Below are 12,781 nucleotides of genomic sequence, written 5' to 3'. Positions count from 1 at the left end.
GCTATAGATCTAGAGATTGTCAAGACATAGTGCTTAATGGAATGTTTTTGTGGTTTATTTGATGGTTCATACTCATTTCTTGATGGATTGTACCTCTCTTAGTTTAATTAGTTTAATTTCATGTCATTAGCTTAATTGTAGTGTAGTTGTAGTTTAGATGTTAATTGAGAGGACAATCCATGCTTGTTGTTGATGTTCCATACTCATGAAAGCAAGTGATATATATCTCTAACTTTGTGATGTGTTTGGTTGTGAGCTTAAAGAAAGGATTAATGGCTTAATTTGATATGTTGTGCTATGCACCATGTTGCTTAGACAATATATGCTTAATTTGTCATCCATGCTTATTGAAACAACCACACACTCACTCTTTGTTGCAATACATGTTTTTTCCCTCATTAATCATTCATTAAGGGTGTAGAAAAGTATGCTTAGTGGTGATCTCTAAACCCCAAGATCTCTCTCTCTCTCTTTTATTCTCCTTATTGCATTATTGTTTACTTTAGTTTAAATTACATTTTAGTGTAATTCAACCACCAACCAATCTTTTGATCACTCGACCTACTAACCCTAATCTTGATTCCTCAACCTAGTACAACTCATTAATCCCTTGGGATGATCCCTACTTGCCCTAGCTATATTTTTAGTGAAAGGTAGTAGTGGCAATTTCTAAATGTAAAACTTGGACACATTCTTCATAGCTCTACACCACTACCTTTTGGTGGTGCACAAACTGTTGGGTTTCGAGAGTGACGACCCCAAACACACCAAGTTTTTGGCGTCGTTGCCGGGGATTGATTGATTGATTGGCAACGTCGTATTTGTGGAATCAATTAGGAATTAGTACTCCTTTGATCGTGTCTTTACTTTATTTTCAGTTCAATTTTTGTTACTTATTGTGTTTGTTCTTGTTTGACTAGGAGCATTGAGCTAAGAAGGTGAGCAAAGGAGCATCTAAGCAAAGGAGCTAAGCAAGCAAGGAAAAATGCTAAAATCATAAAAAAAAAACTGCTAAGCTGAAAGCTAAAAAAATTTGGAGTTGATGTGCTAAAGGACCTTTGTGGGCTTTTTCTTACTCAATCTCTAGATAAATCGTCGGCCAGCGTGGAGGCTTGTAATTCAATTCTTAGATAAATCGTGAGTCCGCCTGGAGGTAATTTACTTTTCTTGCATATTGTTGGTAAAGCATGGGAGTATGGGAACATTGTATATAGAGGAAGTTTGTTGATTGTTGATTTGGTGTGAAGGTGAAGTGTTTGTCATTATTGCTTGTTGTGTTGCATTGTGCATGAATGGTCATAGATCATTGAGACCCACTCTTGTCCCTTTAAATTTTCATCTTGAATCCATTGTTCGAAACCCTAAGGGAAGAGGTAGTTCTAGTCAATCCATTTCATCAATGGAAGGACACAATGAGGACCATGTGGAGGACCTTGGTCACATAGACCAACAAGGTATCCTTCACCCCAATGTGCATCATGATAACATGCAAGTTCCATTAGGCATGCCGAGGCCATTCGTTCATCCACCACAACAACAAGGCCAAGTCCCATTGGGCATGCCAAGGCCAATCTATGCTCCACCACCTCCCATCATTCAAGGCAATCAAGGTGCCCATGTTGCACCTCCAATTGCTAATCCTCCCCTTGCTTTAAGAGATCACTATGTGCCTAATGAATACAATGCACCCACATGCATTCAATTGCCACCATTTATAGCACATCACTATGAGATCAAACCACAAACCATTCAAATGCTTCCTAACTATCATGGACTTCCAAGTGAAGAACCTTACAAGCTTTTGGATGAGTTTCTTGAAGTATGTTCCACCGTAAGATACACGGACATGCCGAAAGAGGTCTTAAGGCTTAAACTTTTTCCATTCACCCTCAAAGACAAGGCAAAATATTGGTTTAACAATCTTAGGCCTTTTTCAATAACTTCTTGGGCAGAAATGCAACAAGAGTTCTTGAAGAAGTACTATCCGATTTCTAAGACCAATGCCATGATAACTTCAATTAGGGAATTTTCACATGGGGATAGGGAAATATTTCATGAGGCATGGGAACGCTTTAATGAATTGCTTAGGAAGTGTCCACATCATGACATGCCCAAATGGCAATTAGTTCAATATTTCTTTGAGAGCTTATCGGATAATTACAAGCGCATGGTTGAAGCTTCCATAGGTGGCTCTTACATTGATAGGCATAAGGATGACGTGTGGCGTCTTTATGAGAGCATGAGTGAAAATTTTTTGCATCGAACTTTATCTTCGAAGAATGGTAGAAATTCTAGTGGTAGGAAGAGTGTTGGCTTACATCAAGTCGACCACTCTAATGAAATTGCCGCCGAGATGAAATCATTATCTCAAAGGTTTGATCAATTCTTGATCAACCAAAACTCGTCAAATCAAGTATCTTCCTTCCCTAACCATTCTCATCATGCATCTAATGAGACATGTATGACTTGTTCAAGTGTTTTACATTCTACTTCCAATTGTCCCCATGGACATATGCAAAGTGAGCATCATGAACAAGTAAATGCAACATTTGTGAATCAAGGGAACAATCCTTATGGCAATCACTATAATCCTAGTTGGAGAAACCACCCAAACTTCTCTTCGGAAAGCCAAGGGGAGGGCTCAAACCCTTCCCAAGGTGGTTTTCAAGGAAAGTACATTCCACCTCCAATGCAAGGCCAAGGTTCCCAAGGTTTTAGATCATCATACCAATCACAAGGAAACCAATTTTCAAATTCTCATTTTCCCAATCAATCATATTCCCAAGGAAATGTTAGAAGTCCCGCTTTTGAAGAGAAAGTTTTGACCGCTTTGGGCACTCTAGAGGCAAACACACAATTACTTCATTCTTACTCTCAATCTATTGCAAAGCTAGAAACCCAAGTAGGGCAAATAGCTAGCACTTTGAATGCTAGAGAGAAAAGGAAAATGCCTTTGAATGCCCCACAAAAGCAACAATGCGTTGTGGAGACTCATTCCTCATCGGAAGGTCACACAATAGAGCATGTCAATGTTGTGACTACCTTGAGAAGTGAGAAGATTGTAGATAACCAAGTGGGTATGTCCAATGAAGAGAGTGAACCGGTGCAACCAAAAGTTGACACCCGTCCCGTTTCATAGCATATTCCTCCTTCATTGCATATACATGATCTTTCAAATGAGAATGTGTTGAAAAGTGATTTGAAAAGTGATTTTGAAAAGAACGGTTTGCAACATGATTTCAAAATTGCTTGTGTTGAAGAGACTTCAAAGAAAAATTCTGAGAAGGTCTTTGAGCCAAAAGCTCCATTTCCGGATGTCTTAAAAGGATCCATTTCAAATAACAAGCAAAAAGGCAAAGCAAATGAAATCATGGATGCGTTTAGGCAAGTGAAAGTTAATCTTCCGCTTTTGGATGCAATCAAGAAAATTCCGGCTTATGCCAAGTTCTTAAAAGACTTATGCACCCAAAAAAGGAAGAACAAAAGCCAAGCACCTAGGAAAGTGGTCTTAACCGAGCAAGTAAGCTCAAATTTGCAGCATAACACTCTTCCACAGTTTAAAGACCCCAGTTCACCTACCACTTCATGCATCATTGGTGATCATATCATTAATCGGGCTCTTCTTGACCTAGGAGCAAGTGTTAATCTTCTTCCATACTCGGTATATGTCAAATTAGGCTTAGGAGACTTGAAACCGACGTCGGTGGTTTTACAACTTGCCGACCGATCCATCAAAAAGCCTAGGGGTATCATTGAGGATGTCTTGATTAAAATTGATAAATTCTTCTTTTCTGTTGATTTTGTTGTCATTGACACAGAACCGGTCCCAAATCCTAAAAGCCAAATTCCCGTTATCCTTGGCCATCCTTTCTTGGCAACCGCGAATGCCAACATTAATTGTAGGACGGGGATAATGAAGATCTCATTTGGCCACATGAAGGTAAAGTTGAATATTTTTAATCCAACCCCCAACTCATTTGACAAGCATGAAGAGGTTAATGTTGTAGAAAAATGTTATGACTTTAAAAGTGAAGGAATTGAGTTTTTGTGTGAGACCAAAGTTCCAAAAAGTCCATCTTCAACCTTGAAACCAAAGAAAGTTGTTTCAATGTCTTGTTTTGAATGGGCATGGAAGCCCAAAGATTGTTTTGACCAAGGACCGAAAACGTCTTTTGAGCTTAATCCAACAAGTTCCTTAAAAAACCATTTGTTGGGTGGAGTTCAAAACACTTATCACCCCATTAAGGAGGGGATGCACTACAAGATATTTGATCTGGGCTAAAAGAGCCTAACGTCTTACTAGAGAGGTTAAAGACTAGCAAGACATTTCGTAGGGTGTCAAAACCTTATTCCTCCCTCATTTTTATCTTTAATTTCATTTCTTGCAAAGTCTAGATATTGGCTTTGGGTTCATATGCATTGCTAGGAACTGTGATTAGGATTGCATGCACTTTTATGTTGAAATTGAGCATTTTGCATAAGTTCGATCGATCTCAAAATGAGTTCGATCGATCGAACTTCCCACCTGCATCAAACCTGCATCCAAATCACTCTCTGTCCAATGGTTCGAACAAAACCTGCATATTTCAGCTCTCTGTCCCATCATTTGAACTTGTTCCTAGATCGATCTTTAGTTCTTCGATCGATCCAACTTTATCTTGGATCGATCTACAGTTCCAACAATTAGAAAAATTTTGAACCTGCATCACTTGCATCCAAAAGCCTCTATGTCTCATTGATCGAACATTTCTTCAATTCTATACATTCTCGATCGATCGAAAGTATCCTGAGATCGATCTTGGAGAGATTGATCTTTGTTCTTTGTTCTTCAATTTTGACTTTGTTTTAAATTCTTAATTTCAAAATTCCAAAAAATATTTTATTATTTTTATTGTCATTTTTATTCTTATTTCCTTAATTTTTAATGAAAAAAAAAATCCTAAAAATATTTTTACTTTTTATTTTATTTATTTTTTACTTTTTATTTTTCAAAAATCCCAAAAATACTTTGTCACTTAAGAGGAGAGATCGATGTCAGTTCGATCGATTTGAGGATTCAGTTCGATTGATCAAACTGGCGAGGGAATGTTTTTAAAAATTGATTCAGGGTCATTCGATTGATTCCACAAGAATCAATCTCAGACCCTCGCTCTGATCGGTTGGTCAATCATACATCAACCTTCGCAATAGCACGAATCATTGTAAAATAGGGCTATTGGTCGGGTAAGTCGAACCACAGGGACTACGCTAGTCTAATACAACCTAAATGTCTAGAATCATTCTTAGAATGATGAAGGGTGTATAGAGGTTTTGTTGGATGTCACTTAAGCTAGGAAATTAAAAGTGCATAAAACAGTAAATTGCAAGAATTTAAGGGAGTGAGTACAAGTAAAGAAGGCTAGGGAAATGAATCCACCTCCATCCCTATACACATGCTAGGTTAAGATTAATTTAAGGGGAAAACAACATATATGATAGTCATGATACATAACAATACTAGGTTGCTATAATATCCTTAAGAAGTTCATTTAATTAGAAAGGCAAGAATAAACCATCAAAGGTTCACATGATCAACTACCTAAACTAAAATGTAGCTTAGAACATGCTTACTAAGCCAAGGATTATCAAGCCCTAATTTAAATGGTGAATGCACATAAAGCTAAGAATCAAGTATAGCCCATCAAAGGGAAACCCTAAGCCATGAACTATCTAGGTTCTCCAACTCCATGCCATTAAAACCATTCCATGATCTAACTTCCATTGTCACCATGGAAGTGCAAGCAATATGATTAAGAAAGGCAACCATCCAAGACAAGATGAATAACTCACAATAATCATTTAAAACATTCAACATTCATTACAACAAAAATGAGGCTCTTGACCATGGAAAGACTATCAAAAATACATTGTAATCCCCAAAAATAAACTATACTAACACGTGCTTACAAGGGAGGGGTTTCATCACCTCCCTAGATGAGGTTTAGTTACCCATTGGTGAGCTAGAAGAAGGAAGAAGCATCATCCTCATCTCCATTTTCGAGCTCCTACTGTAGCACTCAAGAACACCCTCTCCTTGCTCTCTTCTCTCTCCTTTCTCTTGCTCAAGATAAAGCTTAATGATATATGTGGCCTTTGGGTAGCCTTTTATGCTCCAACCATACCCTCTCTCCTCCAAGGAACACCTCCAACCACTTCATAAAGAGGGAAGATGGCATTGAGGAAACCAATGTGCAAGTGGGCTGAAATGAGCCATTTCCGAAGGGCATTCTGCCTGATTTTCGAGCGCACGCTTGGTGACTTCGAGCACTCTAACTTAGTGCAATGTGCAACATGCTCCTCGTGCTCAGTGCTGACCTATTTTGGGAAAACTGCTATAACTTTGTGCCCTGAACTCCGAATGATGATCTGTTTGAAGCTTTGGAGAGCTGATTCAGTGCTTTAAAAACTTCATGTTTTGATGAAGACCCAAATCTCAAGTCTGGTTGGTCGAAAATGGGGAGAAAGGCAGTACATCAGTGCTGCCAGGCAGTTCTGCGCACCTCTGTTGTGAAGATCATAACTCTCTGCTCCGAACTCCGAATGATGAACCACTTGAAGATTTGGAAAGCTGATTCAGAGCTCTAAATCTTTCATGTTATGAGGGAAGTCCAGTTCTCGAGTTTGGAAGGTCAAAATGGCAAGCAAAGACCAGGCTCTACTGCTGCCAGAATTCAGCATTGGCACCCTTTTGTTGCTCAAGACTCCACAAGGCCTTATTCTTGTTCCATTTTGGCCAATGAACCTGAAAATGCATAAAAACATAGAATTGGAGTTAATCTACATAAAATAATTAAAAACTGGACTTTGTTAATGTAATTTAGGGCGCTTGAATATACATTATTCGGCGCTTATCACACCCCCAAACTTACATTTTGCTAGTCCCTTAGCAAAACTACAATGAAAAACATAAAGAAAAGACAACCATGGGCATGCTACTACAAAAAATATCCTCCATGGTAAAATGAGATAGAAACATAGCTCAAATACAACTTGAAACAGACAAAAACTGGAGATGGGGTCATTGGGAAAACTACCTTGCATATATGAAGCATTGATACAAAAATTGGCTAAATACATTTCTACATACATGCATCAACATCAAAGTCTATATAAATAACTCAATTATCATCTCTTGAATGAAAATCAACTCTCGCTTCAGTGAAAGTGAATTGGATTTTCAACATGCGGCTTTTACTTTCTTTTCCAATTCCAAGGTACAAGTTTTCAAGTCAATGAATTCCCTTTTACATGAAGTCCCTAAGGCATGATTTTATTTTCAAGACAACTTTTGTTGCTTGTTAACAATTTATTTCAACACATAAGCGAAACATAGAATGGTTGTGCAATGCTGAAGTCCCTTAAGCTTTCTAACCAACCCTTGTAGCAAGCGTTAGGCCAACAACTCCCAAACCAGATGGCTTTAGGGTGCTAAGTGTAGAGACACTCCATAGGGCTTAATAGCTCAAGTTGGAAAGGCTACGAACTCCAACGAACCATGTTTATTACTAGTTTAATTTTTTTTGAATGACCGTGCAATGTTTAAGTCCCTTAAGCTTTCTAACCAACCCTTGTAGCAAGCGTTAGGCCAACAACTCCCAAACCAGATGGCTTTAGGGTGCTAAGTGTAGAGACACTCCTAGGGCTTAATAGCTCGAGCTGGAAAGGCTACGAACGTCAACTGGTCATTTTTTTTTTTTTTTTTTTTTTTTTTTTTTTTTTTTTTTTTGAATAAACATGCCAAAGGTATCCATCTATCAGGTTCATCAAATCAGATTAACTAGGCCAAGGTCAAGGTCAATCAAGTTGCATGCCTCACAGTTAAGTTTCCAATGTGCATCTGTGCATTGTGAAGCTTATAAGAGTGTAAATCCAGCAAGAATCTAATTGAGGCATTTATACAGACTACATTGTATTTACATGATCATTTCAACTCAAATTTTTCTTTATTTTCAAAATTTTTCAATTGCTTCTATACACAAGGTATTAAACATATGTTTCATCTCCGACAAGTGTCAAGTTATACTATCATTGCTTAGCAAAAATTATGGAACCAAAAATATGCCAAGAATGCTTGATGCACCCCCAAACTTAAACGATACAGTGTCCTCAATGTGGACATGGATGCAAGTGAGAGACAAAAATGACAATGAGTATAAAAGGAACAACAATACCCAGGGGGAGGGAATGGCATTTTGAGACAAAAACCCCCAAACTTGAACCGGACTGCGCAACCTGGAAAGCAATATGAAGAACCAAAAGAAACAACCACAAACACATTAATAGCACAAGCATAAAGACAGAAAACGAATGTATCGAAAGTTAACAGAACATAAAGAACTTGCATTGCAAAAAGAGTTTACATGATGACAAAAAGAACTGTACAGGGATCATGTCGACCAGAGCAACCTATACATAGCAAATTCTTACAGTTTAAAAGGAAAACAAAATATACAAGAGAAATAGTTACAGATGAAACAAAAGAGAAGGTCCACACGCGCAACAAGCTACTGGCCAGAAGGTAAACGGGCGAGGATGGAATGGAGGAGAGATTGAGTCTTACGCCGTTCAGCGGAAGCCAAACGACGGTCCTCAGCGGCGACACGGCGGTCTTCAGCAGCAAGACGACGATCTTCCTCAGCACGTGAAGAAGACTCACACAGAGCCTGAGTGCACGCGGACAAAGAATGCTCAAAACGATCTAGTCGCGCATGAATACCGGCAATGGAAGCCCGGATGAAAGCCTGGTCCTGGTGAGAGTCGACCGAAGGCTCTATCCTCGCAGTGGCTGCGGCGGTGGAAACTGCCTCAGAAGGAGGAGGAGGTGGAGCGTGGATGAACAGGGGGGCAGGAGGCGGAGGGGTACTAGAATGGCTCAGAACATTGATCCACCGGCGCTGGGTAAAAATTTTGATTTTGTCGCCTCTTGGTTCGTGGGGAGGAACAACGAAACCCTTGTGCTGAAGGAGTCGAGTGATGAAAAACGGCAAAGGCAATTTCCGATTTTCAACTCGCGGAGCCCGTGCATTATGAGCATCATGCCAAAACTTCATAAAGGTGGACCAAATGAGCTCTGGGATGGAGAACCATTGGCCTTGGTCCATGGCATATAAGGCTTGCAGAAAGAGGCCCCGACGCTCGGTGCTGTGCACCAAAGGGCAAACATTGTGCTTGAAGACAGTGTCAATGAACCATAGGCGTTCCGGAAGATTGGTTTTGCGGATAAAAGACCGGGGCCGAGTAGGATCGTCAATAGGGCAAATGGCAGCGGCAATCTGCGCCACAGTTAATGTATCCGGCTCCTCATATAAAGGGAGATTCTCACGATTGACAATGTCATCGGGGCACTCAATGGGGCAACCAGAAACCTGAATGATGTCGGTCATAGTGAAAGCATAGGCGGTGCCGTCAATGGATGTAGTGAGAGAAATGGGTGGCTCTTCAGGGCACTGGAGATTCTGGTAGAAGAGGCGCACTACACGGGGGTAGGCAACCCTGGCAAGGGGTGCGCAAATGTGTTGCAGACGCCGGTTAGTCAATTCGGCGACAGCCCACGAAGTTGTGGGTAGAATGTCAAAGGCATCCGTGAGCAGAAATGAGAGTTCGTAGTTGAGTTGTTTGCGATCCCAAGGATCACGTGGTCGCTCACGAGTGACAGCACGGGCACCTGAAGAGGGTCGAGGAGGGCGAGAAGGACCGGCACGAGACATTTAGAGAGGTGGACTTGGTTGAGGAATTTCAGCGAACACCTGGCGTGCACCACAAAAAGGAGAAGAGGAAAGTGAGTGGGATGGAGGAGCAAACCCAAAATTTTTAACAAAGAAACAAGCACTAGCATTGACAAAGCAACAACAAATCATCAACAAAACCAAACTCCAACATTACTAGCCCATCCTCCGTGTAAAACACCATGAATGAACAAAGGAAAAGAAAAACTAAGGAAGAGGACACAAACCTGAATGTCAGGGTATCCGAGAGCAAGAAGGAAGGCAGGAAGAGGGAGGTGAGAGGATGGGGTGGTGAGGTATGGAGGTGGGTTGGTTATGCAAGTGGATGCTGAAGGTGGTGGGTGGAGGAGTTGGCTGCGAGGATGATGTGTGTTGGATGTTCATGCATGCAAGGTGTGGTGCATGCTGGTGGTTGTGCACTTGGTTGTGAGTGGGAGAGAGAGAAAAGCTGGTGTGGTGTGTGAGACGGTCGAGCAGGTGGTTGGGGAAGGTAGAGAGAGAGAGAGGTGAAAAGTGGGTGCAATAAGGGTGGGGAAGTTGGAGCCAAGAGAGGGGGAGGAAAGTGAGGTGGTAGCTTCGGGGTTTAAAAGAGGGAGAGTGAGAGCTTGGTTCGAGCACTCGAAGGCCCTCTTCGAGTGCTCGAAATGGGGGCAGAGAGTTGGGTTTGGCATAGGGTGTGGGAAGGAGGAGTTCGAGCACTCGAAGCTTGGTCTTCGAGTGCTCGAAAGTTGAGCAGTGTGAGGGTTTGAGGTTGGTTGTGATGGTTGGTTGTGATGGTTGGTAGGAGGGTGGTGAGCTGAGTGGTGAGGGATGGGAGGGGTGGCATGCATGCATGGCCGAGAGGGTGGATGCAGGAAGGTGGTTAGCTGGGTGGTGAGGGGTGGAGGCCGAGAGGTGGTAGTGGTGCATGGTGTTGGAGGGTGTGTTGTTGTTGTGTTGCCGAGAGAGAGAGAATGTGGGTTTGAGAGGTGGCATGCATGGTGGGGATGTATGGTTTGGTTTGGGAAGAGAGAGAGAGGAAGGTTGGTGTGCATGGTGTGAGATAGAGTTGAGGGTTTGCATGCAGGGTGTGGTTTGCATGGGATGGCTGCGAGGGCTTGGGATTGAGTGAGCTGAAAGCTGAACATGGTTGGTGGGTTTTGAATGGTGGTGAGTTGAGGGAGCTTGAAGTTGCCGAGAGAGAGAGAATGTGGGTTTGAGTTGATGCATGCATGGTTCTATGTGTGCGAGGTGGTGAGGTGGTGCAAGCATGGGTGAGTTGAGAAGTGGGTTGCAGAGAGGTGGGATGATGTTGGTTAGGGTGGGAAGGGTGGTTGTGCATGGTGTTGTGCATGCATGGGGGTAAGTCGAGAGGATGAGGGTGTGGGAGGGGTGATGAGGTGAGAGGGGTGGCATGCACGCATGGGCGTGCATGCATGCAGGCAGGGTGGTGGAGGTTGAGAGGTTTGCTGAGTGGGATGGAGGTTCGAGCACTCGCAAGGGGGAGGGCGAGTGCTCTGCATGGAGACAGCAGGCTCGAGTGGGTTGTATGGGGAGTTCGAGCACTCGGAAGAGGAAGCTCGAGTGCTCGAAATGAGAGCAGTGAGTTGGCCAAGCAAATGGTGAAGCTTCGAGCACTCGAAGCTTGGGCTACGAGTGCTCGATTCTGAGGCAGTAGCATGCAGCTGCGGAAGATGGGCTAAAAAGCTTAGAGCACTCCAACTGGGAGCTAGAATGCTCTAAATGAAGGCAGCAGGCTCATGATTTTTGGTGCTTGAACCTTGAATGGAGCTTGAATGCTGTTGCATGGCCATGCATGAGCTTGCATGGATGGAAAAAAATTGAAATTTTTCATCGGAAATGAAATTTTTTTTTTTTTTTTTTTTTTTTTTTTTTTTTTTTTTTTTTTTAACTTTGCACTGCACACAATGCATGGATGAGTTTAAGAAAATTTTCAAGCTTTTGGCAACATGATGCAAAATGGATAGAATTCTCAAAAATGAAAATTTCAAACTTAAAACATTTCAACATGATGCAAAATGGATAGAATTCTCAAAAATGAAAATTTTAAGCATAGAGAATTTTTGAAAATTTGCATGTCAGTCCTAAATTCAAGCCATGCATGGAAAATTTGAAACTTGACACATTATTCCAATCCAATGCATGGATGGATTTTTAGAAAAATTTGGAAAACTTTTCAACTTCTTTCTAATGCATGGATCAAATTGGAAATTTTTTTCAAAATGTAACACCTCTCCAATGCATGGATAGAAAATTTTTGGAAAAATTGTCAAATTGCTCAACATTTCTAATGCCTGGATGAAAATTTTTCAAACTTTGCATTTCATCTCCAATGCCTGGAAAGTTTTGAGAAAATTTTCAAACCTTGCAGCTTCTCTCTAATGCATGAAAATTTTTAAATTATGGGAATAATAAAAAAATATGTTTAAATTATGGACACGTATATGAAGTATTGTATTAGATAGAGTGGTGTCTGACATGAACATTGCATTTTAAAGCATTCGCACCAGCCTCTCCGGATTTTGGCTCTCCAAAAATGCCAGTTCAACTTTTCGAAGAGTAACGTCAACAATTTTCAGAGCTACGTCAGCAGCTTTGGCTCTTTAGAAACATTTTCACTTGGGAAAAAAAAAAAAAAAAATTCACTACATAGCGGCTATGAATTTATTTATTTTTAAACTTTTTCTTAACGGCTACATTTTTCATCTTATATAATGAACACTTATTTGCTAATCTGAAAATCATCACTACATTCATTTCTCTCCATTGAAAAAATAAAAGATGAAGTAACTTGAATGGTAGAGAATAGAGATGTCATAGATGTGAAGTGAATTAAGATAAGAGTTGGGGTATTTATAAAAGAGAAATGAATTTTATTTTATTATTTATGTATTTATTTATTTGTGAAAAAAGTTAAAAAAAAAAAAAAATTATTATAATTTTATAGATATTAAGACACTGTTTGGCTGACCCCCAAACAGTGCCTTAAAGGGCCACAAGTGTAGGCTGTGGTAGAT

The 12,781-nt window shown here is 40.8% G+C and overlaps 1 pseudogene; it reads right to left on the bottom strand.

Moving 5' to 3' along the window:
- Positions 1 to 2,010: 2,010 nt before the first annotated feature.
- Positions 2,011 to 2,109, bottom strand: LOC132305710 (small nucleolar RNA R71; annotated as a pseudogene).
- Between the last annotated feature and the right edge of the window lie 10,672 nt (positions 2,110 to 12,781).

The sequence above is a fragment of the Cornus florida genome, unplaced genomic scaffold (assembly GCF_030987335.1).
Source record: "Cornus florida cultivar Cherokee Brave unplaced genomic scaffold, ASM3098733v1 CherokeeBrave_3.0.0_Hap2_Chr04, whole genome shotgun sequence".
In the NCBI taxonomy this organism is placed as follows: domain Eukaryota; kingdom Viridiplantae; phylum Streptophyta; class Magnoliopsida; order Cornales; family Cornaceae; genus Cornus; species Cornus florida.
The sequence above is the reverse complement of the archived record's forward strand: the minus strand, read 5'-3'. Positions and strand labels throughout refer to the sequence as shown.